The sequence below is a fragment of the Ictidomys tridecemlineatus genome, chromosome 7 (genome assembly GCF_052094955.1).
Source record: "Ictidomys tridecemlineatus isolate mIctTri1 chromosome 7, mIctTri1.hap1, whole genome shotgun sequence".
Taxonomy (NCBI): domain Eukaryota; kingdom Metazoa; phylum Chordata; class Mammalia; order Rodentia; family Sciuridae; genus Ictidomys; species Ictidomys tridecemlineatus.
In genome coordinates, this window is record NC_135483.1 from 48,291,471 (window position 1) to 48,317,049 (window position 25,579).

Consider the following 25,579-nt stretch of genomic DNA (forward strand, 5'->3'; position numbering starts at 1 on the left):
TTGCTGGATACTTGAACATTAACATCATATTTGAGGATAAAATTACCTACTATGCCTGCAGATTCTGAGTTTCTTTGGAAAAAATACAAAGCTAAGCAAAGAAAGGAGGACCTAGCTTGGACCCCCTCTGTATCAAGAAAGGTATTTGCAACATGACATATATGAAGTGATATATATGAAGCTGATATGGCCCAGGATTTTCAAGAATCATGAGGCAAGTTCCCAAACATTAAAACTACGAATGTTTGTGAGTCAAGAAAGACTTGCTCTGGTTTTTCTCCTTGTCTTCTTTTTTTACCTCAATAGGATAAATGATCTCCCATTCAGACTGACAGAGGCAATACTTTCCTGAAGTTAATTCCTCATTACAGAAAAAGATAAATTCTAACAGTGCTTTTTTATGTGACAACAAATTATATAGAGTGAATAACTTTGCCTGAATTTTTTATTAGCTTCCTTCATAAACTGTACCTAAATAGGAAGCCAGAAGCTGAAATGAGATGAAAAAAGAAAAAAATACTTTTTGAAAAATTAATGTTGTCTTTACAAGTTATCAACTTGAAATCAGCCATGAATTTCTCATTTCAAACATGTCAAAAACCAAACTGGGAAATTCTAAACTTTCTGCTACTGTCACACACCCAAGTATATGTGCATACAGACAAGATACAAGCCATCAATACTTGGATAAGAAACTAGGTGTGTAAGGAGAGGTGGCACTACAGTTTGAATATGGTTTGTTCCACCAAAACTCTTGATGGGACTTGGCCCCAATGAAACAGTTTTGAGAGGTGATGAAAACTTTAAGAGTTGTTTGGGTCAGGAGATGCCCTTCCTCCTGAGGGATTAGTGCCATTTGTGAGCCTGAATGGATTCTCACTGCCACAGGACCAGATTTGTTACTGTGAGAGCAAGGTGTTCTAAAGTAAAGCTGCTCCTCATATTTTGTCTCTTCTGTACATGCCTGTCTGCTCTTCAGCTTTTTGTCATGAGTTGAGGCCCTTGTCAGAAGTTGAGCAGATGCTGGTACCAAGTTCTTGGATTTATCAGCCTCTCAATCTGTGATCCAAGATAAACCTCTGTTCTTCATAAATTATCCAGTCTCAGACATTCTGTTATAGCAAACAAAAATGGAATAAAACAGGTAGTCTGGAGCATGGTTGCTAATGAAGGCTATTTCTTTCACTTACCAAGCTCTTTCCAGATGTCAACCAAAGCAACAAAATTGATATTTTCCTGATTACTTATGTATAAATTCAACTGGATGTTAAACTCCATGATCTAGCATACAAACTATTTCTCAAGGAATACTAGGAAGAATGGAGGTGTAATCCCTCCCCTTTCCATGCTTATACATAAAATCTTGTGGATTCTTCCCCAATACCCTATAAGGTGATGTTTAATATATATTATAATGTATCCGCTCCCTGTAAGTCAGTCTTTCTCACTATAATCTTATAAAAGCCTTCAATAGTTAGGTGGCAAAGAGTAGACTTATTTGAATAAACAAATATATAATTATGAGTTTAGCTCTGGTTCTTCACATGAATGCACCTAAATAAAATACCATCATAATTTTCATGTCTCCTTGTGCCCTCAAAATCAGTTTTCTGATCTGAGCTTCACTGAAAGCATTTGCATTTCACCCTAGACACTGGAAGCAACCTACATATAATTAATACATTATTGTCATTCAATAAATACTTTTAATCTAAATGAATGAATGACAGTGTGTGAAACCTGAGATTCCAGCACCCACTGCCGTTGTTTATTCCTAGCCCATCTAATCTCAGATGAATTAGGTCTTGAATAAGGTATGGGTTAAAAGAAGGGATTTGTCTGTGGGTCACAGATTCTGGACCTGCCTATGACCTGAGAGATGGCATGAAGAAACAGAAATGAACTGAAACGACAGGCAAGCCGTCCACACAGGTATCACTCAAAAGGGAGGGAAACCAGGGAGAAGGAAGGCAAGAGGAAGGACTGATACAGACATGAATATTCAGACCGGAAAGACATCCCTGAGTAGATAAAGTGGCAGCTGCTCCCTGGAGGAGCCTGTGGCTCAGTCCTCAGAACCCAAAGCAACACCAGTGACATAGGTAATGAAAAACTGTCACTGATATGTTAATTAGGGCCCCAAATTCAGAGGCATCCTGGAGTCACACAATTAATATAAAAGAACTGAGTCAGTCTCATGAAAGAGTATGTGGACTGCCAGGACCTGAGTGGAAAGGAGAGATCCTAGCCTGCATTTTAAGTCCTTTGCAGCCTTTAATTTGACTCCAGCAAAATGCTGGGTATGTGTGAATTACATAAGTAAAAATTACTAACATGAGTAGGTAAATACAATTCCAGACCTCCTTCACATATTACCTACCAATGTGGCATTCCCAAAATGCATTAGCTCTTATTGTATCTTGAGTAAGAGAACTGGGAATTATTTATTTATTGTTAATCAATGAGCAATGCTCCCTACACAGCACCATTCTGAGGGCAGAACTTCATATCCACCTTAGGCTCTTACAGTCCTCAATCTTGACATCTTTATATTACAGCTCACTACCACCAAAGTCCCTATTCTATCACCCACAGATACAATATCATAATCAATACTCAAGTGAGACAGGAAAACATGCTATTTCCCACAGATGTGCTCAGGCAGAGAATTTGAGGCTACAGTTCAATTATCTTAACATGCAAATGAGAAAATTGACAGCCTAGAAAAGAAAGTGACTTGCCCAAGGCCACATAGGTACTTCATTAGACAGCCAAGATTAAATCCAATTCTTTTGATTCACAGCCTGGTATATGACTTTAAAAGATTTTTTCCAGAGCTATGTCCATAATATACAACTACTTCATGTTCCCTCTCCATATACTCTTTCCTGCACACAGATGAGTATGCAGAGGCACACAGGCACACATTACACAATGCTTTCATTTTTTAAAATTGCTATAATTTTTTTCCTGGTCCTTATTATTATGGACACTTGCAAGAGATCCGTGTATATGCTCCCTCCTTGAAGCACACAGAAACAATACTCATGAATAGTCTGCAGTGTAGAACAGAGACACCATGCATTTTGAGAGATGTGTGCATATGCCAAATACAGGGACACACATAAACATAAGTATATAGTGATGTGCATAGCCTGGAGTGCCAATCCAAAATCACAAGGAGTAATTCCAAAGAATATCAAGAAATATTTATTACACATATAAAATATAAAAGAATGAAACCAAAATTTGATTTTTCTTCTTTTCCTTGATATTTTCTATATGATTTTGAAATTTAATACTTTAAAATCTTATATAAATCTTTAAATGAAAGTAAGAAAACTTAAATAATCAAATATTGTCCTTTTAACAAATATAAAGACATAAGAGAAATTACTAACAGTATATGATTAAACAACTTTATGTATAATATTACATGTAAAAAATTAAAAGGCCATAGACAGACATCTAATGTGCCAAAAAATTTAGATTATTGATTTTGTCACAAGAGGGAGCCCATGGTTTTAAATTAATACAAATACATTGCATGTAAATAGAGTGAAGGCAATTTGATTCTGACTAAAATATGAAGCTATAAATTTTAGAGCATAATTCATTATTGATAAAAATATAAATTAATATTAAATGTCAGTAGTTATATCCTTTTTCTGTTTATCTGGGTAAAAGATGAGAAAAAAATCTTAATAATTTACTTCCCCAGCCACACTGAAACTATAATATATAAGAATCAAATAACATAGGTAGTACAGTATTACTACAAAAATTTAAAAATCAAAATTTGTTATAGTAGTGTACTTTTAAAAAAGAGTAGAGACCAGTTATCTCCAGATTCAAATTTACATATTAGATCTCTTCTAATGAACATAAATCTCCTCTAATGCTGCTGCTTGGTGAATGGTAGGTAAGTAAAAGGAAAAATATTAATTATATAGTCATGTAACTTTATATATCTATGATATATACACAAACATATATATGCTTTAAGGCATGTTATGTGCTATACAAATTTACAATTTTAATGTTAATTTAAAATTAAGAGATAAAAATGAATAAAAATAAAAAATTCATATGACTTCCTGAATGATATCTGACTCGTTATATAATTACGTTTTCCACATCTGACAAAGGATGCATAGGAAACTTCCAGCATGGTTGTGAGGATTATTGAGATAATCTAATGACATTCGAGCATCATTGTCTGTGATTCAGTTTGTTGCTAACAAAAGGCAGTTTTTTTTTCTATTTATTGTGGGAACACTAAAGAAATATCCCTGATAATAAATATCTTAAGTCATTTTCATAAAATTAACCCCTCTCCTGAATAATTCCCCTTATACCCACTGATTTTTGACACTTATTATGTCCTTTACAATCTAAATTTCTCAAGAGGACCATGTACACTAGTATAATTCTATTCTGCCAGCAACTCCTCATATTAATTTTTGAGTAAATTTAAGCTTCCAAAAACAAAGGGCATTTTTCAGTCTTTGTCTTATAGGATCCTTCTGAAACATAGATATCTCCTTAAATTTATTTCTCCTAATGAGCATCCCTTCTGTTCTTCATTGGCTCCTCTTACTGTTGGTTGCACCTAGGATTCAATCGTGGCCTCCTTGTTTCTTCTACTGTCTCTGGAAATCACATCTCCTTTCCCGGTCTCACTGTCACTTCCAGGGTGATAACTAAGATAGACAAATGGATCTGTTGGAAAGATCAATCCAGAACATAACCTCATCCATTTTTCTTTCCTGATGAAAATTCTGCTGGCATTTCCTTATCCAGACTGACTGGGATGTCCAACAATGTGTATGTTTTGGCTGTTTTAGATACCCCTGGCTCGTGTATTGTTTTCTTGTGTTTCAGATCTAAGTTACTTTTCCACATAAAATATTAGATAAAACATAAAATTCCACTCCTGTGGCTTTTGTTGAAAAATTAGAAAAAATGGCAATATTGAGTCTCCATCAGCAATGAGACGGAATTACATAGTGTCTATTTCATCATCGTCTACACCCTCCTCTACCACTTCACTGGATTGAAGGTCACCATTCATCATCAAGGGCATGTTATTTTATTTATAAGGATATACTTAAGAGGAATGAGAAGTGCTTTTTAGACCCACATCTAAATCAAAAGTGGAACATTGAAAGCCATAAATGGGCTGTGTCCATCAAGAAAAATTTAAAGAGGTTTTGCCTACAAAGAATCAATTGTAGAGATCTTTTTTGGAATGAAGTCAGCCACTTCATTCAAAGCCTGCCTGCCTGGATTCTAGGGACCTTGAGATTGGGATCTTAGGACTGAACTTGAGGGTCCACGTTATGCCAAGGAGAATACTAAGGTTAACTGGTAGTAAGCTCTGTGGGGTTAAGAACTTGGTTTTGTGTCCTCACAGACTTCCAGTTTCTGACATACAGATGATAGGCAAAAAATGGTTGTTGCATGAGGAATAAAGAAATGAACAAATAAATGATAAATGTCCTATAAAATTTAATATGGGAAAACAGATTCAATATGCAGCATTTAAATCGGAATAATTTAACCAGAATCAAGTGCAAGTGCTAAAATGAACTGATCCTAATTTAAAAATAGAACATCTATAAAATGTTTAGTTTCCATTTAAATTTAGCTATGCCAAAACAACGATGTGTATTTACAGTCTTTTCATATTTATATAGATACGAATGTGGCATGACTATTTAAATTTTAGAAGAGTTTGAAAAAAGAAAATCATGCAGAAGACTAAAAGAAAATTCCAAATCCAGTTCCATAGCTTTTCCTTCATTTCTTTCTCTTTTCCAGCTGCTAATAGCCAAATGTTCAGCGATATTCCTTTTTGCTTAAAATTGCATTTGCTTTAACAGTGTCCCACTGTCCTCATATTTTCTAATTAATGTTTATGTTTAGTTCATTTTTATGAGTTGAACAGGGACTAAGCAAGAATGCTGAGTAAACCTGGGACCCAGAGAGAAATTTCCAAAGCCTATTGAAGGTTGATATTTATGCCTGTGAATCTCAAGAACCCACACAAATGAATGAAGGATCATTGTAAGGAAAATAGCGTAAGGCTTAGGGCCTACAATTAGAGAGGAAAGTCCATGTGTATAAAAATGACCCCCTGTGCTTATCATGGGATCTGAATTTCTATGGGCAGTGAGGTGGGGAGTTGAACTGGAAGAGGTTTAAAGAAAACAACAGAAATCCCTTAAATTTTTAACTTAGACTTAGTGCTAATGTGTTATTAATGTTACTGACACTTTAGTCAATTCATAATATGAAAAAACTGCCAATTCAAGAAGACATAGACCTAAGGTTTTATTTAGCAAACTCTTCGCCCTCTGCTCACTTGTGTCATTCTCTGTGCTAACTATTCTAGAAATCTGGATACATTTCTGTTCACACGTAAGGGTTCTAAAACAATTGAAAAATAAATTTCATTCTATCTAATTCGGAAATGAAGGTAATGTTGAATCAATTTGACCTTTAAAAAACATTATTCAGTTATCATGAAGATCACAACTATTTTTCTAATCTGTACTGAACAAAGAACAAATCAACCCCTTCATGGGCTAGACTGGACTCCTATCTCTCCTACCTACGTTTAGACCCGCATTCAAGGATTCACCACAATGCTTCATATAAATGATGAATAATTTCAAGGCAGTAACCATGTCTTATTTAATTTTAAATTTGTGCAGATCTTCAAGTACAGAACAAATTTTTCAACTGAAAATTTCTGAGAAGAATAGGTACATCTTGTAATTCAAATTTAGCTTAAAGGGTATTTTATTCTTCATGATGCTTTAAGAAAAAATATATGTTGTTTTGAAAACTCTTCTTGTAAGTTAAGAAGATAAGGATGCCCACACTTATTACTTCTATTCAATGTATACAGAAAAGTTCTAGGCAAAGAAATTATCAAGAGAAAGGGATAAAAGTTATTCAATTTGAAAAGAAAGAAGTTAAGTAGGTCCTGTTAGCAGACAACGTGATTATATTTAGGAAAACCTAAAGATTCCACTAAGAAACTGTTAGATCTAATAAACAAATTCAGTGAAGTTACAGGATACAAAATCAACACAAGAAAATCATTAGTGTTTCTATATATAAGTAGTCAGCTTTTCAAAAAAGTCAAGAAAATAACATATTTATAATTGCTACAAAATAATTAGGTGTAAATTTAACCAAGAAGGTGAAATAGCTCTACACCAAAAACATAATGTATTGATTAGAGAAACTGAGGGATATAAAAATGCATGGAAAATAACCTATGTTCATTGATTGGAAGAATTAATATTAATATGCCTATACCAATCACAGCAACTGACAGAAACACTGCAATCCCTATCAAAATATCAATGGAATTCTTCACATATATAGAAGACTTTAAAATTTTTATGAAACCATAAAAGATATGAATACTCAAAGCCATTTGTCAAAGGGACAAAGCAAGAGTCAACACACTACCTAATTTTGAATATACTACAAATATATATGACATGATACTACATAAAACAGTCATACAGACCAATGAAACAGAATGTAGCACCATGAAATAAATCCACATATTTACAGCCAAGTGATTTCAACAATGTGCTGAGAACACACTATAGGGAAACTATTGTCTCATGACTAAATGGCATTGAGAAAACTGAATATCCATAGCAAAAGAATGAAATTAGACCATCATCTCTTACCATATACAAAAACTATCTCAAAATGTATTGACTACTTAAGTATAAGACTTGAAGCCATGAAAATATAGAAGGAAATAGAAAATGGAAAGCTCAATGATGTGGGTCTGGGTAACAATTTGGGGGGGAGCGGTTGATTTCAAAATTAAAAACAGTAAAAACAAAAATAGATGAAGGGGGTTACATCACACTAAAAGTTTCTGCCCAACAAAGAAATAATCCAGAAAGTGAAGAAAATCTACAAAATGGGAAAAAATATTTGCAAATTACTTAGGGGTAATGTAAAAAAAAATCAAGAACTTAGGTAACAAGAGGAAAAAAAAAACATATTCAGAAGACCAGAATTCCTCAAAATAGGTATATTAAAAAAATGTTCAACATCACTAATCATCAGGCAAATGCAAATCAGATCCACAATGTAATAGCACCTTAAATCTGTTGGAATGGCTATTAACAGAGACCAAAGATAACAAGTATTTGCAAGGATATGGAGAAAAGGAAATCCTATAGACTGCTGGGGGGAGTTGAAATTAGTACTGCTATAATGGAAAACAGTATGAAGTTTCCTCAAGAAATTAAAAACTACAATAAGTTACTACAATATCTAAAGACAGGTTTTTGATAAGCATAAGTTTTAATTTAACTTAGTTGAGTGAGTTGCAGTGGAAATTAATAATAACTATGATATGATCTAGCAATCCCACTCCTGGGTGTATATCTAAAGAATATGAAATCACTATGTTGAAGGGACATCTGCAACCCCCTGATCACTGCAGTGTTATTCACAATATTCAACATATGGACTCAAACAAAAAAAGTCCATCAACAGATGGAGAAACCATGTTATATATACACAGGGAATACTATTCAGCCATAAAAAGAAAAATATCTTGTCATCATGACAACATGAATCGAATGAGAGATCACTATATTAAGTGAAATTATCCAGGAACAGAAAGACAAATACCACGCACTGTCATTCATATGTAGAATTTTAAAAGATTGATATCATAGGAGGAGAAAATAGAATGTTGGTTACCAGGAGCTGGAATGATTGAGGGGGAATGGGTTGGATAGATGTTAATCAAAGAATACATAATCACATTTAGATAGGAAGAACATTTTTAAATGTTCAGAATAGACAAATATAAAGAGTCAGAAGGTAGATGAATGATTACTGGAGTTGGCGAGGGTAGAATGGCTACTCATGATTGTGAAATTTCCTTTTTGGGTGACAAAAATGTTATAAAACTGACTGTGGTGATGGTTGGACATTAATTAAGATTAACTGAATTTCTTTAGTGCTTACCATGTACCACCATGTTATCTAATTCTTGTCAAATAGTCCTAATTGAAGTACACATATTTTTATCTCCATTTCTTCAAAGACACTGAAGTTTATAAACAGAATTTGAATTCAGGTCCTTGTAATCACCCACTATTTTGTCTTACAAAATTAAGGTCATGTTGAATTTTAGATGTCATATGATCACTGTGATAATTAACAAACACATTTCTTTTTTGGCCTTGAGGAAAGTATATACCTGTTATATTTAAATATATATCAAAGTATCAGCCAATCAAAGACTCCAAATTATTATTTCCCTAAAATTCCAGCATTTTAAACTTTGTATGAACTCAGTGAATTTTCCCTCATAAAACTTCATAGTAAGTTCCTACATTCTGCCTTAATTACAATAATTTACAAAAGTAAAATAACATGGAGACATTATGAGTTAATAGTGATCCTATTATATAATTATACTGATCTACATTTTTTCCAAAACTAATTATGAACACATATATCATTATGCATTACACTAGTAAAAAGGTTTGGAATTTAAGCTAAATAGTAAAGATTATTGCTATGCATGAGTGAAGGATTGTCAATTAAAAATTGGTTGGTGTTTTAAATCACAAAGGAATCCAAGTATTTAAACTCTTGCAAGCACATATGTCTTAAGTATGTCTTTAAGACTCTGACAATTAAATCTAGATGAATAAATTGCTAGAATAATAACCTGGCTTTTAATTGTGAAAATCATGAACACAGATCAGTAAAAACTTAGCAAAATAAAAATCAAACATATTTGAAAAAACACCAAATATCAGTCCCAACTCAGCTAGACTTCATGATGCAGAAAAAAAAAAGTCCTGAAAATAGAATTACAAATGATACTCATTGCTTACAGGAACAAGAACCCTTCACTAAATAAGTCAGACACAGAAAGACAAGTGTCATGTTTTCCCTCAGATCTGGAGCTATATTGGTTGTCATGAAAGCAGAGGGAAATGACTGGAGCATAGGAAGCAGAATAAAGAAGGAGGAGGGCAGGGTAAGAAATCCTGGTGAATGATGTTGACCAAGTGATGTTATACCTTTGTACTAACTAATATGCCACAATGAAACCCACTATTCTGTTATAATTAATATTCACCAAAAAATAAATTTTAAAAAAGAGTCCTTCAAAAAGGATGATACAAAGTAGAAACTAAAAAAATGCTTATATCAAAGTGAATACTGATAGTCTGTTATCAAAATTTGGATGTTTATTGATATGTTACAGACTTGAAATTATCCAGTTGGCCACTTCTAGACCCATGTCCATGTTATATAAAACAGGGATATCCCTACCAGGACAGTAGAGAGGACACATCAAAAAAACAAATATGGGAATGAGGGGCTGGGGATGTGGCTGAAGCTGTAGCGCGCTCGCCTGGCATGTGTGTGGCCCGGGTTCGATCCTCAGCACCACATACAAACAAAAAAGTTGTGTCCGCCGAAAACTAAAAAATAAATATTAAAATTCTCTCCCTCTCTCTCTCTCTCTCTCTCTCTCTCAAAAAAAAATATGGGAATGAGTGGGATTTAAACATTTCCTGCAACTGGTGAAAGACACTTTCAATCTATGCAATCAGATTTTTTTTAAAGCATCTTCTCTAATCAGTCTGCATCTCCTTCAGAGGACAGATTCTAAGGGAGTGAATTTAGGCGATACTGTGCCAAGGAGGAGTAAGAAAGGCTGGATCCTCCATTGAAAGCAAAGTTCAATGTCTTATTTTCAAGAGTCCGAGAAAAGTTCTAAAGCTACTGGCTAACAGGATGAAGAAAAGAGAAATCACAGAATCCTACACATCAATGATTTCAGTCTCCTTGGTGAAAATTGTAGTTACTATCCTGAATATTTGATTTCTGGTTGTGTGAGTCAGTTTTTCATTTCTGTGACAAAATAGCTAAAGAAAAAAACAAGGATAGAAGGAAAGATTATTTTGACTCCTAGTGTCAGAGATTTCAGTGCCTGGTCACCTGGTTCCATTGCTGTGGGTCTGTAGTAAGGGAGAGCATCATGGCACAGAGGGAGGTACAGCAGAGCTTCTCACCTCATGGCAGCCAGGAAACAGAAAAAAGAGAGAGGAAGGGGCTGAGGACCAGAAAGACTCCCCCAGGGCACTCCCCCAAGTACGCATCACCTCCAAGTAGGGTCACCACCCAAAGTTTCCACCACTACCCAATAATCCTTTCAGCAGTGAATCCATTGATGAAATTAGAGCTGTCATGGTCTAATCAGTTCCCAAGATCTACCTTTGAATATTGCTTCACTGGGGACCATAAGCCTTTGGGGGACATTCTGGATCCAAACCATAACACTGAAAAACACTGAAAATACATAATCCAAGGTATTTGAGGTAAAGGTGACAAAATTTAAGCAAACAACCTTATTTGACCCAATCTTGCTATATTATAGATAGTAGAAAGTAATTATAGCACATCACTGACTTATTTGTATTTATGTATGTATCTACAGTTCATTTAAAAATCCCTTCAAAATAGTTTTTCTCTGAAAAATTTAAAGCCTACAAATTATTCTTTAGTGCTTTTCTTTTCTTGAAATGTCTGATCTGCACTTTGAGAAAAATTTTTATCCAAGATTTGCAACATCTCTACCAACAATAGAATGATAATATTATGTCTGCATAAGATTTTTTTTTAAGAGAAGGAAATCATATCCCTTCTCACATACGGAAATAAATTTGAATTACATGTAGCTATGAATTCTAATATCTGTGTAGGCTAGTAAACTTTGGTACAGAAAGAAATAATCACGGAGTCACAGAATCACAGAATCCTACACATCAAAGAATGTAAAAGCTTTCTTTTTTTCCACACTAGCAGCTTTTCTGACTCTTTAAAGTTCTTCAAAGCAACTATGCAAAGAGACTAATGCATTCTCATTCTACCTAAAAGCAGATTGGGGTGACTGAAGAAGTCATGTCATGTTTTGCAATGATGTGTTCAAATAACAGTTCACATTTTTTATTCATTATTTTAGATATTATTACTTCAAATAATAGAGATGAAGAATTGAAATCAAAACATGTATTGTTAATTTGATCAAGTATTTTTAAAAAACAGACTTTAGCAAGAATGAAATCCCAAATATCTTAAATTAGTAAATATACATATATATTCTTTTCTTCAATAAAATTTCAGGGTGAAACATTATATATACATACATATTTTTACCATGTTGGGGATTGAACTCAGGGTTTCTCATATGCTAAGCAAGTTCTCTACCATTGAGCTGCATCCCCAACCCTGACTAATATTCTTTAAATTTGCTTTTAAAAGAAAAGTGTTAGCAATCCATTTTAATTCTTTTGTTATTAAGGTGTATTCAACAAAGACAAATTATGTATATTTACTATAGCAAGTGTAGTGTTTTGGGATATCTGTTTACATTGTGAAATGATAAAATCAAGCTAAAGAGCATATCCATCACCTCAAATAATTTCAAATGTTTCAGAGGGTATCTATCAAGGTATTGTCTCAGCTAAGAATCTCTAGCAGACACAAGCCAGTTCATGCCCTTTGGATCAAGTCATGTCCTTTGAATTCACATTAAAATATTAACCCTTAATATGTCAAAATGTGACTCTATTTGGAAATGGATTTTTAAAGAATCTTAAATTATGTTAAAATGAGGTTATTAGGATGGGTCCTAATCTCTTATGACTGGTATCCAGATCAAGACACAGATGGGTACAGGGGAAAATCCTGTGAAGTCACACAGAGAAGACAGATGGCCATCTATAAGCCAGGGGGGCAGACTTACAAGAAAGCAATCCTGTCAAAACCTAGGGCTTAGACTTACAGTTTCCTGAAATGTGAGACAATCAAATTCTGCTGATTTGAGTTACCCACTCATGGTGTCTTGTTGTGGCAACACTAGGAAATGTATATCTTCCAGCAATGTTCTACTGGAGAGGAGGATGTTATCAAGTTGACCAATGGAGGCCCCCACACAAAGTTCTGATAAAATACCAGAGATGGAATAAAAAAGGTCTTGACTTAGTACAGAGTCTGAATATATTTATACAAATGTATATGTGTGTGTGTGCATGCCACCATGTATGAACATCATCTTGTATTAGGTGCTATGTGCTTTACAAAAATATAAATTATAATCTCTGTTCTCTAAGAATTTACTGTCTAAATACAGAAGGAATATAACATGTATGAAATAAAAATAAATACTACAAGGCAGTGTAGGACTAAGCACTCATCTGATTGCCATAAATTATGAGTGCTGTAGGAATTATAAATGACAAGTTCTGGGTACATTTATACTTGGCTGAAGTAAAAAGAAACACACAGAGGCACAGATTCATCTACTGAGGAGAGAGTAGACAAGAATGCCATGGTTTTAAAGATTTTTAACTTCAGAAAATCATATACAGGAAGAGTTTGATTTTTTTGTAAGATTTCCAGAAGTGCATATTCCTACACTATTAACCTATACAAAACTAAGAAACAATGTTTCAAGCAATAATTGCTCAATTGTATTGAAACTGATCAAATTTTTATATATGTAAAATATATTAATCCAAATAATGTAGCTTCAAAAACAAAGGTGCACAAACTACTGGATTAAAATAATGCAAATTTATCATCTGATAGTTCTGTGAGGATGTGTGAAATTATGTTATGCCATGCTCCCTGAAACCCTATGTTGCCTGTATTCTCAGGCTGTGGCTGGCAATCTTTAGCACTCTTTGGTTTGCAACTGCAAACTTCTAATCTATGCCTCCAACTTCCTTTGTAGGCTCACGTTATCCTCTTATAAGAAGACAGGGCATATTGGATTAAGACCCAGCCAAGGCCAGTATGATCTCATCTTAATTGACTATATCTGCAATGACTATTTATATATAAGGTCACATTCTGTGGTACTGGAGTTGATACTCTACACATCATTTGGGGGATATATATATATATATATATATAGAGAGAGAGAGAGAGAGAGAGAATACTGAAAATTAGATTTACCCTCTTGGGTATAAAATATAGTATTGTTAATTACATATACTATATATAGTTAATTATAGTATATAGTTATAATTATAGTATATACTATAGTATATAGTATATTTGGTTATATTAACTACATAATTTCTCTCTTTCTCTCCCCCTTCTTCCCTCCCTCCATATATATATATATGTATACATATATATATATATATATATATATATATATATATATAAAATATTGAGTGTGAAATTTATCTCTTAAGTGTAAAATGTAGTATTGTTAACTACAGTGCATTTCTATACTTATTAATCTTGTGTAACTGAAACCTTATACCCATAGACATCAACTTCCTGTTTCCCTCTCTTGAGAGCCCTTGACAACCACCACTGTATCCTCTCTTTCCATGAATTTAACTAAAAAAGTATAATCATGCTGTATTTGTATTTCTATGTGTGGTTTATTTCACTTAGCATAATGGTCTCCAGGTGTGTATATGTATATACACACCAAAAAAACCCCAAACAGTGTATGTATACATATATACATATATACATATATATATGTGTATCCTAAGGAAATCAAATCACTATGTAGAACCAATATTTATATTTTCATGTTTATTATAGCATTATTCAAAACAGGCAAGTTACAGATGGACTTAAGTGTCCATCAACATATGCATGGATAAAGAAAAATGTATGTATACATAAATATACACTATCTGTCACTTAAGAAAAAGAAACCCTAATATTTGTAATAACTTGGGTGAGCCTAGAGAGCATTATGTTAAGTGAAATAAGAGAGGAACAGAAAGACAAATACTGCATCATCTCACTTATGTGGAATCCAAAACAAGTACATCTCATGATATCTATCTTTTGTTTTTTCTTTGCATTTCTCTCATGATCAATGATTTTGAGCATCTTTTTATTGATCTAATGACCATTAGAAAGAATCTTAACTTTGTGGTGAGTGGCAAGAGTCATTATAGTACACTGGCCAAGTGCAGAATTGGTGGAGTCAAAATGGCCTGGCTTTCAGCACTAGTTTTTATCCTTCTTTCCTCTGTGAGTTCCTCCTCTGTGCTTCTGTTTTCACATCTGTAAAGGGAGGAGACATAACAGACCATGCCTCACAAGGTGTTCTGAGGTCTAAAGAGGCTGATCCTGTACTGCTGGGAAGATCTTAGACACACTGTAAGTCTTGGTACACTCTCGTTTCCACCATCGCTGTACTACAGTGGGCAGAATATTCTCCCTGAGATTTTGAGATGGGTGTAATTACTTCCCTACTTTACAGAAAAGGAATTCATATTCAGGGAGGGTGACAAACCTCACATTATGAAACCAAGCTGAGTGACTCTGTACCTCATACTGTGATTAATAGGAAGGCTTGACCGTGTAGCAGCTACTGTCCTATTTCAGGGACAGTGACAATGAAACAAAATTAACCCCTATTACCAAAGTTTATATTAGAGGAACATTTTCCTCCACTGTAATCTATTTTGAAAGTTAGTAAATAATTAAAGTATTTTTGCTTGTATATTCTGAAGCTGTCCAGTAGGGAATATTTAAAATAAATAAGTAATGTTGTTAATATTAAAAATTCAAAACTATAATTCATAATTTTGTATGAAGTGTACTTATGTCCGACTTTTTATCCCTGTGGTTTTTACTTTATATTTCAACATATATTTTGATAAAGAAGCCAGCACAAATATAGTCCTTAAAAAAAAGAGAAAATTATATTTGAATGTTGACTTCAAATAAGTAGCTCTCTAATGGGTTACTTATGCACATAAACCCTGGCGCAGAATGGCAGTTCATAGATAAAACATGAAGTTTCTAATTTCTAATTTCTAATTTACTTTCTGAAAATCCTTTCATGAAATAATTTCAAAATTTACACTAGAGTATCCACCAACACTTGCTGATTTCTCACAGCAGATCTTAGCTATAAAGCTGGGTCTCAGGTGTAGATAGAGAATGCTTCTCCAACCCTTGTATCAAAGTGACTTCCTGTCCTCTCTGTGAACAGAGAGAGGAGTACATTTACTTTTAAACCTAACAACAGTATACAGAAAAAAAAGAAACTCCAGATGAAATGAATATTCCCCAAAGACAATTATACAGTTTTTAAATTGTCTTCAAATATGACTAATGTTTAAAATAAATGACTGCATTATAGAAAGAAATGTTTTTACAGAACTGGATAGAAATACTAGCTCTGGTAACCCCAAGGAATTTTAATCACTATCTGGGTTTTCCATTTCTCACTGTAAAGGGAAGGAAAGGTTATTTTGAGAAGTGTATTATATATATGATTAAGATAACTAGCAAATTGCCTGGCTCAGAATAGATACTCAACAAAAATTCCTTCTGTGGCAAATTTAGCAAGGACAGGTAAATATCTGTGTTGGATATCTCCAAGGAAAATGGAACAATATGTTTACAAAGTCTCCCAGGAATCTGTTTCCTGTCTTTCATTGTTTCCTTCTGCTTCTTTTATTGTAGAAAGCTAAAATTTGAGGAAGGAACAATAGATACCAGTTATCTGAGAATAAAAGTTTTGTCCATGTTCATGATAAACCGGGATAATAAATAGATATTGTTGAAAAGGTGGCCAGGAGACATGCCTCGGACTCTGTTTAGAAAGTAAAATATTTTGCTAAAAATTGCTGATGGGAAATTTATATTCATATTTTAAGAGGCTAACACCTAGAGACATCCTCCCCTGTCTCAATCCCAGACCTCCTATGGAATATCAAAATAATTTTGGATGCTTACTGAGTATCAGTCGGTCTATTTACATGAAAGTTCATGGGTATAGGGATTTTCTAACATTTTAAGAAAAGCAGTTTAACTGCCTGAGCAGTAAACATGTGAAACAAACCAAGAATAAAGATGTATCCTTGTCCATATCTGTCTTTCATATAAAAGTATAATGTAGACTTGGGAGAAATTTTCTTTATTTTTCTTTCTCTAAAAGCATTTTAAAGGTCTCATTTATTTCAGCCCTCATTGAAAGTATGGCCCAAAATGCATTGGGACTTTATTCAACAAAGGAATAAAGATCAAAACTATAGCTACAATATCAGGTTTTTAAAGATGTCAAATCTCAACAACACAAAACCAGCTCTTCATTGTTACTTATGTTTTTCTTATTTTGTAAGTACTCAAACAGCCGGTGCAATTCTTTCCTGCAATGATTTCCTTTTCAATGATTTAAGCAGTCTATTCTCAAAAGCAATGCTCAGAAATCCAATTACCATTCCAACACCTTGCTTTTGTAAGCCCTGAGCATTAAACCATAGCATATGCTTCTTCTTGCCCCTTCTTTACACCTCTCACTCAGGCTCTCTGCTTTTCCCTATCAAAGGGGGTTTGGGTTTTGTTTCGCTTTGCTTGGTTTTCATTGGATAAGGAAAAGTGGCCATAAATTACCTTAAAACAAATGAAAAAAAAAAACCCAAAAACCTAAACTATAAATCTTTCATGTGAACATAAATCCAAGAGTAGGCATAGAAAGAACAAAAACTGAACAATATGCAATTTTCTTTTCATAATTAATTTAGTTTAGTCTCATAATTAATTTTAGTCTCATAATTAATTTTAGTTTATCATTAGTTTACCATCAGGATTTTTGACCTACCTTAAAGGTGATTCATAAATTACAAATCATAATATATTAATCAGCATGACTAACATTTAATTTATTTCATATTTAATATCAAGTTGTCTGGATAAATTAGGAACTTTAGTGTAGATATTGTGATCATAGAAAAGTTATTTTCCCTATTTATATATATTTTTGTATGAGTTCCTTCATTTGCATAACATGTTGTGTGCATCTCAGTGTGTGCCTGTGTGTATCTGAGAAATATGAGCAAAAAAAATAAAGGATAGAAATTAATAGAGATATTACCATTAAATTTCTAATTTAATTTATGGAAACAACAGGCAAGACACTGATGAAGGGTCAAGGGAAGAGAGAAAATCGAATTGGATGGAAGTTGACTAAATCCACTTACATGAATTCTGTATTTAAGATTTTGTTCAATAATGAGTCATGTCTAATCAGTCCTACTCTACAAAAGACAAAAGAATATAAATTATCTAATCTCTATATCTGAAATGAACCAATATTTCATAGTTTATGTTAGGATGCAGCCAAGAAGCATATGGAATTCTTTGGAAGTGACAGAAACTTTATTACAAGATAAAGCCCACCCAACCAATAAATGACCATTTCACCTTGATTATCTTTTTAGTTTACCATTAGCTTTGGAAAGAAAAAGATGCTTAGAAAACAAAAGAAGTATAAGAAAGACTATTTAAATATGTATATACATATCCTATCTATTTTACATATGATGAATCTGAGACACAGATTTGAAGACAGAGTAATTGATTTAGCAGTAATGCATTTTACTCTACTCTAGGTGGAGAAGAACATATTGGATCAAAGTAGTGACCAACACCTATTTACTTACTTTAGGGAGACCATAGTCAAAGCAAAGAGGGAGTGGTGAGGAAGGGAGAGATGGGTAATTAAAAGGCAAGGTGAAAACTCTTTCATCCTGATTTGATCATTATATATGTATATGTGTATTATCACATTGTGTCTCACAAATATGTATAATTATTATATGTCAATAAAAAGAAAAATGTGTCATATCTAATAAAAACAACAGCAAGACTATGAAGAGGAAGTTAGAGTGACAAAGGATTAAGAATGTAATGTGGCTGCCTGACTTGGAGGAAACATCTCAGACAGTAGTGGGAGAGTAGGAAATAGTCAAAGCAAAGGAAAAAAGTAAATGTCCTCAAAGGCACAGAGGAAAGAGAGTATGGGAAGATAATACCTAGAGCTGAGGCACAGAGTACTTAAGGACCAATCATTTCAAACAAAACAATATAAAATAAAACAAAAACTGCAGAAAGGACTTTGACAAATATTTTGTTTGGAAATATGTAAATATATTTGAACATCATTCTGTGGTAGTCAATGTTTTCTTAATATATAACTTTTGGAATAGAAGCAATATTTCATCAAAATGCAGATTAGTGAGACAAGCTCATAATCTAAATCTAAGCCTAGAGGATGAAGTCCAGAGTTCCCCAGATTATTCTACATAAATTCAGAACCACATCAAGCTCAGGAACAAAGGACCCAAGTCATTATTAGTTTTGCTTTATATAAAGAAGAAACTGGAGGTAGTGTAGAGAATGGACTACAGGCTCTGAAGTAAAAAGACAAGACTCCTAGCTGTGAAGCTATTGGAATAACCAAGACAAATGATGGTACATTCTATTGTGGTAAAGTTGTATTTAACATTTGGTCTTTTCCTATGAACACATTTTGTAGTTTCCATATTGGATATTGGGGGTGAAATGGTCTATTTTGGTTTTGTCTTAGAAAATGACCTTTTTAGAGGGCATAGTGGCTCACAACTGTAATATCAGAGACTTGGGAAATTGAAGCAAGAGGATAACAAGTTTGAGGCAGGCCTCAGCAAACTATTGAGACCTTGACTCAAAATTTACAAAAATAAAAAAGGACTGAAAAGGACTAGGAATGCAGGTCAGTGGTAAAGCATCCCTGAATTCAATCTACTTCTTTATCCATCGCTTTCCTTGTCAATGGAGTTACGTTGTTTTCCTAGCTTGTCTACTGTGAATAGCCCTGTGTTAAACATGGAAGTGCGTGTATCTTTATAAGGGGGTGATTTCATTTTGTGGGGGATTTGCCCAGAAAGGATTGCTAGGTCACATCACAGTTGGATTTTAATTTTTTTAGAAACTCCCATACTGTTTTCTATAATGGCTACACCCAGTCTACATCCCCACCAAAAGTATACAAGAGTTCCCTTTTCTCCATACTCTCTCCAACATTTGTTATCTTTTAGCTTTTTGATAATAGCCATCTTAACAGGTGTGAATTGGTATCTCACAATGGTTTTGATTTCCATTTCCTTGATGATTAGTGATGTTAGCACCTTTCTGTGTTGTATACCTTTTCTTCTTTGAATAAATGTCAGTTTAGGTCTTTTGCTAATTTTTTATTCAGATTATTTAATCAGATTAGCTCAGAATTCCCCTAAGGTCCATAAAGGCTTGTTCTCAGTTTGACACTCATTGGAGATGGTGAAAACTTTAAGGGGATGATGAAGTGAGTGGTCTTCGGGTCACTGAAGGATCATCCCAAAGGGGACTATGAGACCCCAGTCTCTTTTCCTTTCAATTTTTCTTTTGCTTTCTGGCCATGAGATGAGTGATTTTGTTCTACCATGTGCTTTCACCATGATGGGATGCCTTGACACAGGCTCAGGGATGCCTTGACACAGGCTCAGTGTGACAGAAGTAGCCAATTATGGACTAAAACCTCCAAAACTTTGATACCAAATAACTCTTTTACCTTTATAAGTTGTTTATTTCAGGTATCTGTTATAGTAACAGAACGCTGAATAATATACTAGCTAGCATTTATTAAGTACCTAACATATGCCAGGAAGCAGGCTGTATGTTTATTTCCAAATGAAGCTTCTGAAGATGGCTTTATTATTACCTCTAAATTATAGTGAGGAAGCAGACACAGGACAATGTTAAATAATGTGTCCAACCTTTTGTAATAAGTGAGTAACAAATTCAAACCAAACCATTCTGACTGAAGCCCATATTTTTAATCACAATGCTACAGAAAGCTGCCTACATCAGACACTATAGATCTCATGTGAGTGTTTGGGGACTTTAAGCAGAATATGAAGAGATCTGCAATTATTTCTATGTCAGGAAAACCAAAATATTCAGTATAGGATAAATTTACATTCTCAGATTTCCCTTAAACTGTTCACTCACTGGGAGATTTACTAGAGTGGGAAGAACTTTAATATCTTCAAGCAAGTGGTTTTTTGTTTGTTTGTTTGTTTTGTTTTGTTTTGTTTTCAGGAGGGAAAAAAGCGCAAATGACCAAAGAGAATAGAAAAGCAAATTCTTTACCTTTCTGAAAGCTGAGCTTCTGAGACAATAGAATTTTTGAAAACCAAGTTATAATTTTAATATTTTCTCAGTTGATAAGTAGGCAGGGTTCTCTGGAATTGAAAGAAAAAGAAAGAATTGGAACAGAGAGCAGGATAAGCATGAAGTGTGTTTCAGACATATATACCCTTTGTCTTGCCTCTCTCCTCTCCCCTGAGACAAACAGAATATGGAAGCATGGAGAATCCAGCACAAAAGGAACCTACAATTGCTTTCCAACTGGGGACAGCAATATCACAGTGCAGTGAGAATAATGAAGAGGGATGTTTGTGGCCCCAGCAATGGCGATTATGGTGAATTCAGTCCATCTGAGAAAACATACCATAAAAGAAGAAGACAACTGAGACTGAGGATATCCATTTGCTTTTATGACTGGCACTTTGTCAACCCCTGAAATTTAGTTGTAACCTATAAGAAAAATAGTGTCACTCTCAAAAGAAAAGGAGCCCAGGCTCTACAAGAGGGTTTTAAAAGAATTTCCCCTTCATTGACCAAATACTTAAGCATTCTAAATTTGGATATTCTAATCTTCATATTCCAAGGAAGGGGAAGGTCCTGACTTACCAAAGTAAAGAGGTTCTTAGGTCTTTGGGCAGGAAGAACAGAAATAGGAGAATTTCTTTATAATTTTTTAACACAAAGGAATAAACATTGGTCTCCAAAAGTATGACTAAGAATATATTTTTTTTCTCCTCCTAACCAGAGTACCTAGTACAGATGCTCCCAGGTTTTGTCATCTCAAAACATTCTTCAAGTTGGTCTTGTTGCTTCTTTTTGGTTCTAGCACCTGCCCGTTTCACTGCTGTATACCAGTTAATAATTAATTCTGGAAGAATACATACTGAATTTTTTTTTTTTTTTGGTACCAGGGATTGAACCCAGGGATACTTTACCACTGAGCCACATGCCCAGCACTTTTATTTTTTTGTTTTGAGACAATTGCTTAGGGCCTCTCTAAGTTGCTGAGGCTGGCTTTGAACTTGGATCCTCCTGCCTCAGCTTCCTGAGTTATTGGGTTTACAGGTGTGCAGCATCACATCTGGCTACTTATAGAAATAATTACGAGAACAGTCAATCTGAATTTTGATGACCTTCATAAAAATGAACTCTTATAAATTCAATATATTACCTATAAAGAAGTAATAGTCATTTCAGACTCACACATCAAAGATAGTTTTAAACACATTTAAGAATCTCACTTTCCCTCTCTTTCAGATACCTGAAAGCACCAGACCTTTTTCATTTACTCTTCTCTCTCGATATAGAAGGTTTTATGGAGGTGCTGCATATTGAATCCTTCCTAAATGCCATCTTCTCAGAGAAGTCTTACCTCCCCCCTGGGCCTTCCTGCACCCCAACTCCTGCCACAGAGTAGGTTAGATCCCTGAGTTATTGCCTTTAGCACAGATTGAATTCTACATTCATTTGCATGACATTAATGTCTGTCTTGAACAATAGCTCTTAGGTGTAATGAAGATCAGTATGAGCGATAATTTTGCTTATTTTTATATTCCCAGCTTCCAGGGATTTCATCTGGTACAGCATAAATGCTATATAAATACTGAGTGAACAAAAAGTTAGTGGATAAGTGAAATTAGAGAATAAATGAAGAAATCCCCTTCATTGCCAAAGGGAGTTATTATGAAACAATCTCAAAGTGCTGAGTAAGCAGTAAATTTATAGGAAGCAAATAAATCTAGAAACTATTTGCATATCTCATAACTGATCCTTAATCACTGCTTTACCTGGGATTACCAAGATCTGAAATCCAGACATGAATTTGTGAGTTGATCATTAAATAATGTTGATATTTGAGAGCATTGACAGGACTGTTAGAGGTTTAAAATTTGTTGAGTAAGTGAAATAAAATGTGTTAATAATATTTCCTATAAAATAACACATAAAATACTATTTGAAAATAAATACCCATATACACATCTTCCCTTGTACACAAATAATAAGAAAGATAACTAAATAATATTGCCATGGCAACTCAGTAATTTATTTTTGTATTCTATAAAACAAATAATTTTCTCATTTCTGGAGATGGTCTGCACATACATCACTTTTAGAGCACAGAACAGTTTAATAAAAACGTTAAGAATGGTGGAACTGGTGGTAGAACAAGGGAAAAAAAGTGGTCCCAAGTTTCTGGGTTTTAAAATTTGTCCAGAAATAGAACACTTTCAGCTTTTGAAAATAGAGATAATATATTAGTGAAAGAGTATTCAGCGGCCCAATGTTAAGTCTGCTAGTAAAAAATTATGTGAATTTGTATATCCCTTTTAGGAGACTAAATGCATGAGTTAGATGTTTTCAGTTCTACATTCCATCATATTCACTTATAGTTTTAAAAATTAAAGATGCCAAGGACCCACCCTGAGTCCTGGATTCAGTGCTGATAAGAACAAAGGTCTGATCTCAGGCTTAAAGAGCTTCTAAACACTGCCACACCCACGTGGCATGAGAACCACAGAGCATTCATCTATCTTGTTCCATCTTTCCTTGGCTATATAAATGCATTGTAGGCATCTTCTAATATTATATTTGTTTATTATTTTGAGGGAAAATAAACTATATACATCAGAGAACCATGGAAAAAATCCAAAAGCAAAATAGAAACTATTTCTTTTCAGATATTTGGAAATCACACGCAGGTATAGAAAGGCACTCAGCAAACTTTTTTAAACCATTCAATTTTAATTATAGAGTAAATGCTGGTGGTTAAATCTTAAGTATATCTGCACATCAACTATGTTCAAAATCATTTATCTTAAAAGTAATAAAATCACAGTGAAAGACACAAAAACATAGGAATAATAGATGGTTTAACTATGTTATGCATCGTTCAATTTGAAATAATTTATCTACTTGATTTCTTAACTCCCTCACCTACCATTACAAAAGCACAGACCCAAGTGAAATTTCAGAGCCAGAGTCATATAGGTTAAAATGAGACTATTTTTAGCATATTTTTACTTTGGATAAAATGGTAGAATGACCATCAGGATGAAATCAAGAGTGAATAAAATCAAAAGTGAGCAAAATGTTCAAATTCCTTTGCTTCAAGGAATGATTATTGATATTGAAATTTCAATTGATAGATGAGCATGATTATCAATAAAATTTACAAATGTTTAAAATGTTACTAACGCAAAATTATAAGTAACTGATAAACCTTATGGGAGACCAAATCAGAGTTACATTTTTAAGACCACTTTTCTTTTGAACACAATAGAGATTTTAGCTTAAGTACATATTTTTATTAATCTGTATTTATACCCCTCTATTTAGACAAAAAGGTTTGAGGTTACTTTAGAAAAACAAACTATCACACTCTAATGAGATTTTGTAAAAAAAAAATAAGAAAATTTGTCCTATATAGCATATAGATAAGATTTGAAATAATAAAATATGCCATCAAGCAAAATCTATGCTACAGACTTAATGATGGAGAAAAAGATTTGGTACATGACTTAAAATAGGAAACACGAAGCTGATCTTGATTACACTAAGAACTTCCTATAATAACACTCATTCTATATGCAAATTATTGGTAAAATGAAGATTATCTATTTGATTCATATAAAGCCTAATGTATTTCTCTTTCACTTTGAGTGAAGCATAAGGTAGAAGTTATAACAACTTGCATTTTTATGCATGTGCTAATTGAAGATCAACAGTGTTTGACAACTTTGTAAGGCTTCTATGAAGAATATATTCTAAAGAATCACTAAAAAAAATAAGGCAAAGCAAGATAATTCTCTTTTAATATGCAAAACACATATAGTGAGGAGTGCTAGAAAGTCCAAATAAATTAAACTGTTTCATCTAAGACGATAGACAGAATTTGTCTATCACTATATATGCTGATAAGGGGAAGAATTGTTTTTATCCATAGAATATAGTGTCCATTTACAATAACACCTACTTTTTCCAAGTCAAATGTTTCCTGGATAATTTTTGGAAAATTAATGAAAATATAGCATAAGATACAAAAGACAACCAATAAGATATTAAAACTTTTAATAGTACCTAAATCTTTTTAAATTCCCTGAACGTAATCATAGTAGCCTTAAAATCACCAGTTTAATTTCAGACAATACATTTGAGAATGTATTTCGAAGAACAAAAAAAAAGTTCATTTCATTATGTATGCACATATTTAGTATTTATATAACTAGTAATGCATGTAGTTAGCATTATAATCAAGGAGGAAATAATAACAAAACCTTCTTTAGCAAACCCTTTAATACTCCCTTTTGCTTCTTTTCTGTTGTATTTTTTCTTTTTGCTTCCTCTTCTTTCTTTTTCTCTGAGTGAACTTGCTCTCTGTTCTCTAAAGACTCTAAGGCTTTGCTTTCATAACCTCTTGGCACATTCACCAATTACTGAGTGCACCCTGGAATTTTAGGTCAAATGTTTTTACTTTGAACTACATGCTACTATTTGAGCTCAATTCCTCGTACCATTAACCATTAGAGGACTATAGTTACCTGGGCCCTTAATGACAAAG

General features: G+C 33.6%; 1 protein-coding gene across 9 annotated transcripts in view; it reads right to left on the minus strand.

The window, feature by feature from the left end:
• Ralyl (RALY RNA binding protein like) overlaps window positions 1–25,579 on the minus strand; it is a 622,839-nt gene that overhangs the window by 400,034 nt on the left and 197,226 nt on the right. For 2 of the 9 annotated variants that reach the window (XM_078016964.1, XM_078016962.1), the window contains exon 2: window positions 21,025–21,116. The exons of the other annotated variants lie outside the window; for them this stretch is intronic. The gene's annotated coding sequence lies outside the window, so the exon portion shown is untranslated. The remainder of the gene's footprint in view (window positions 1–21,024; window positions 21,117–25,579) is intronic. 9 annotated transcript variants of the gene reach the window in all.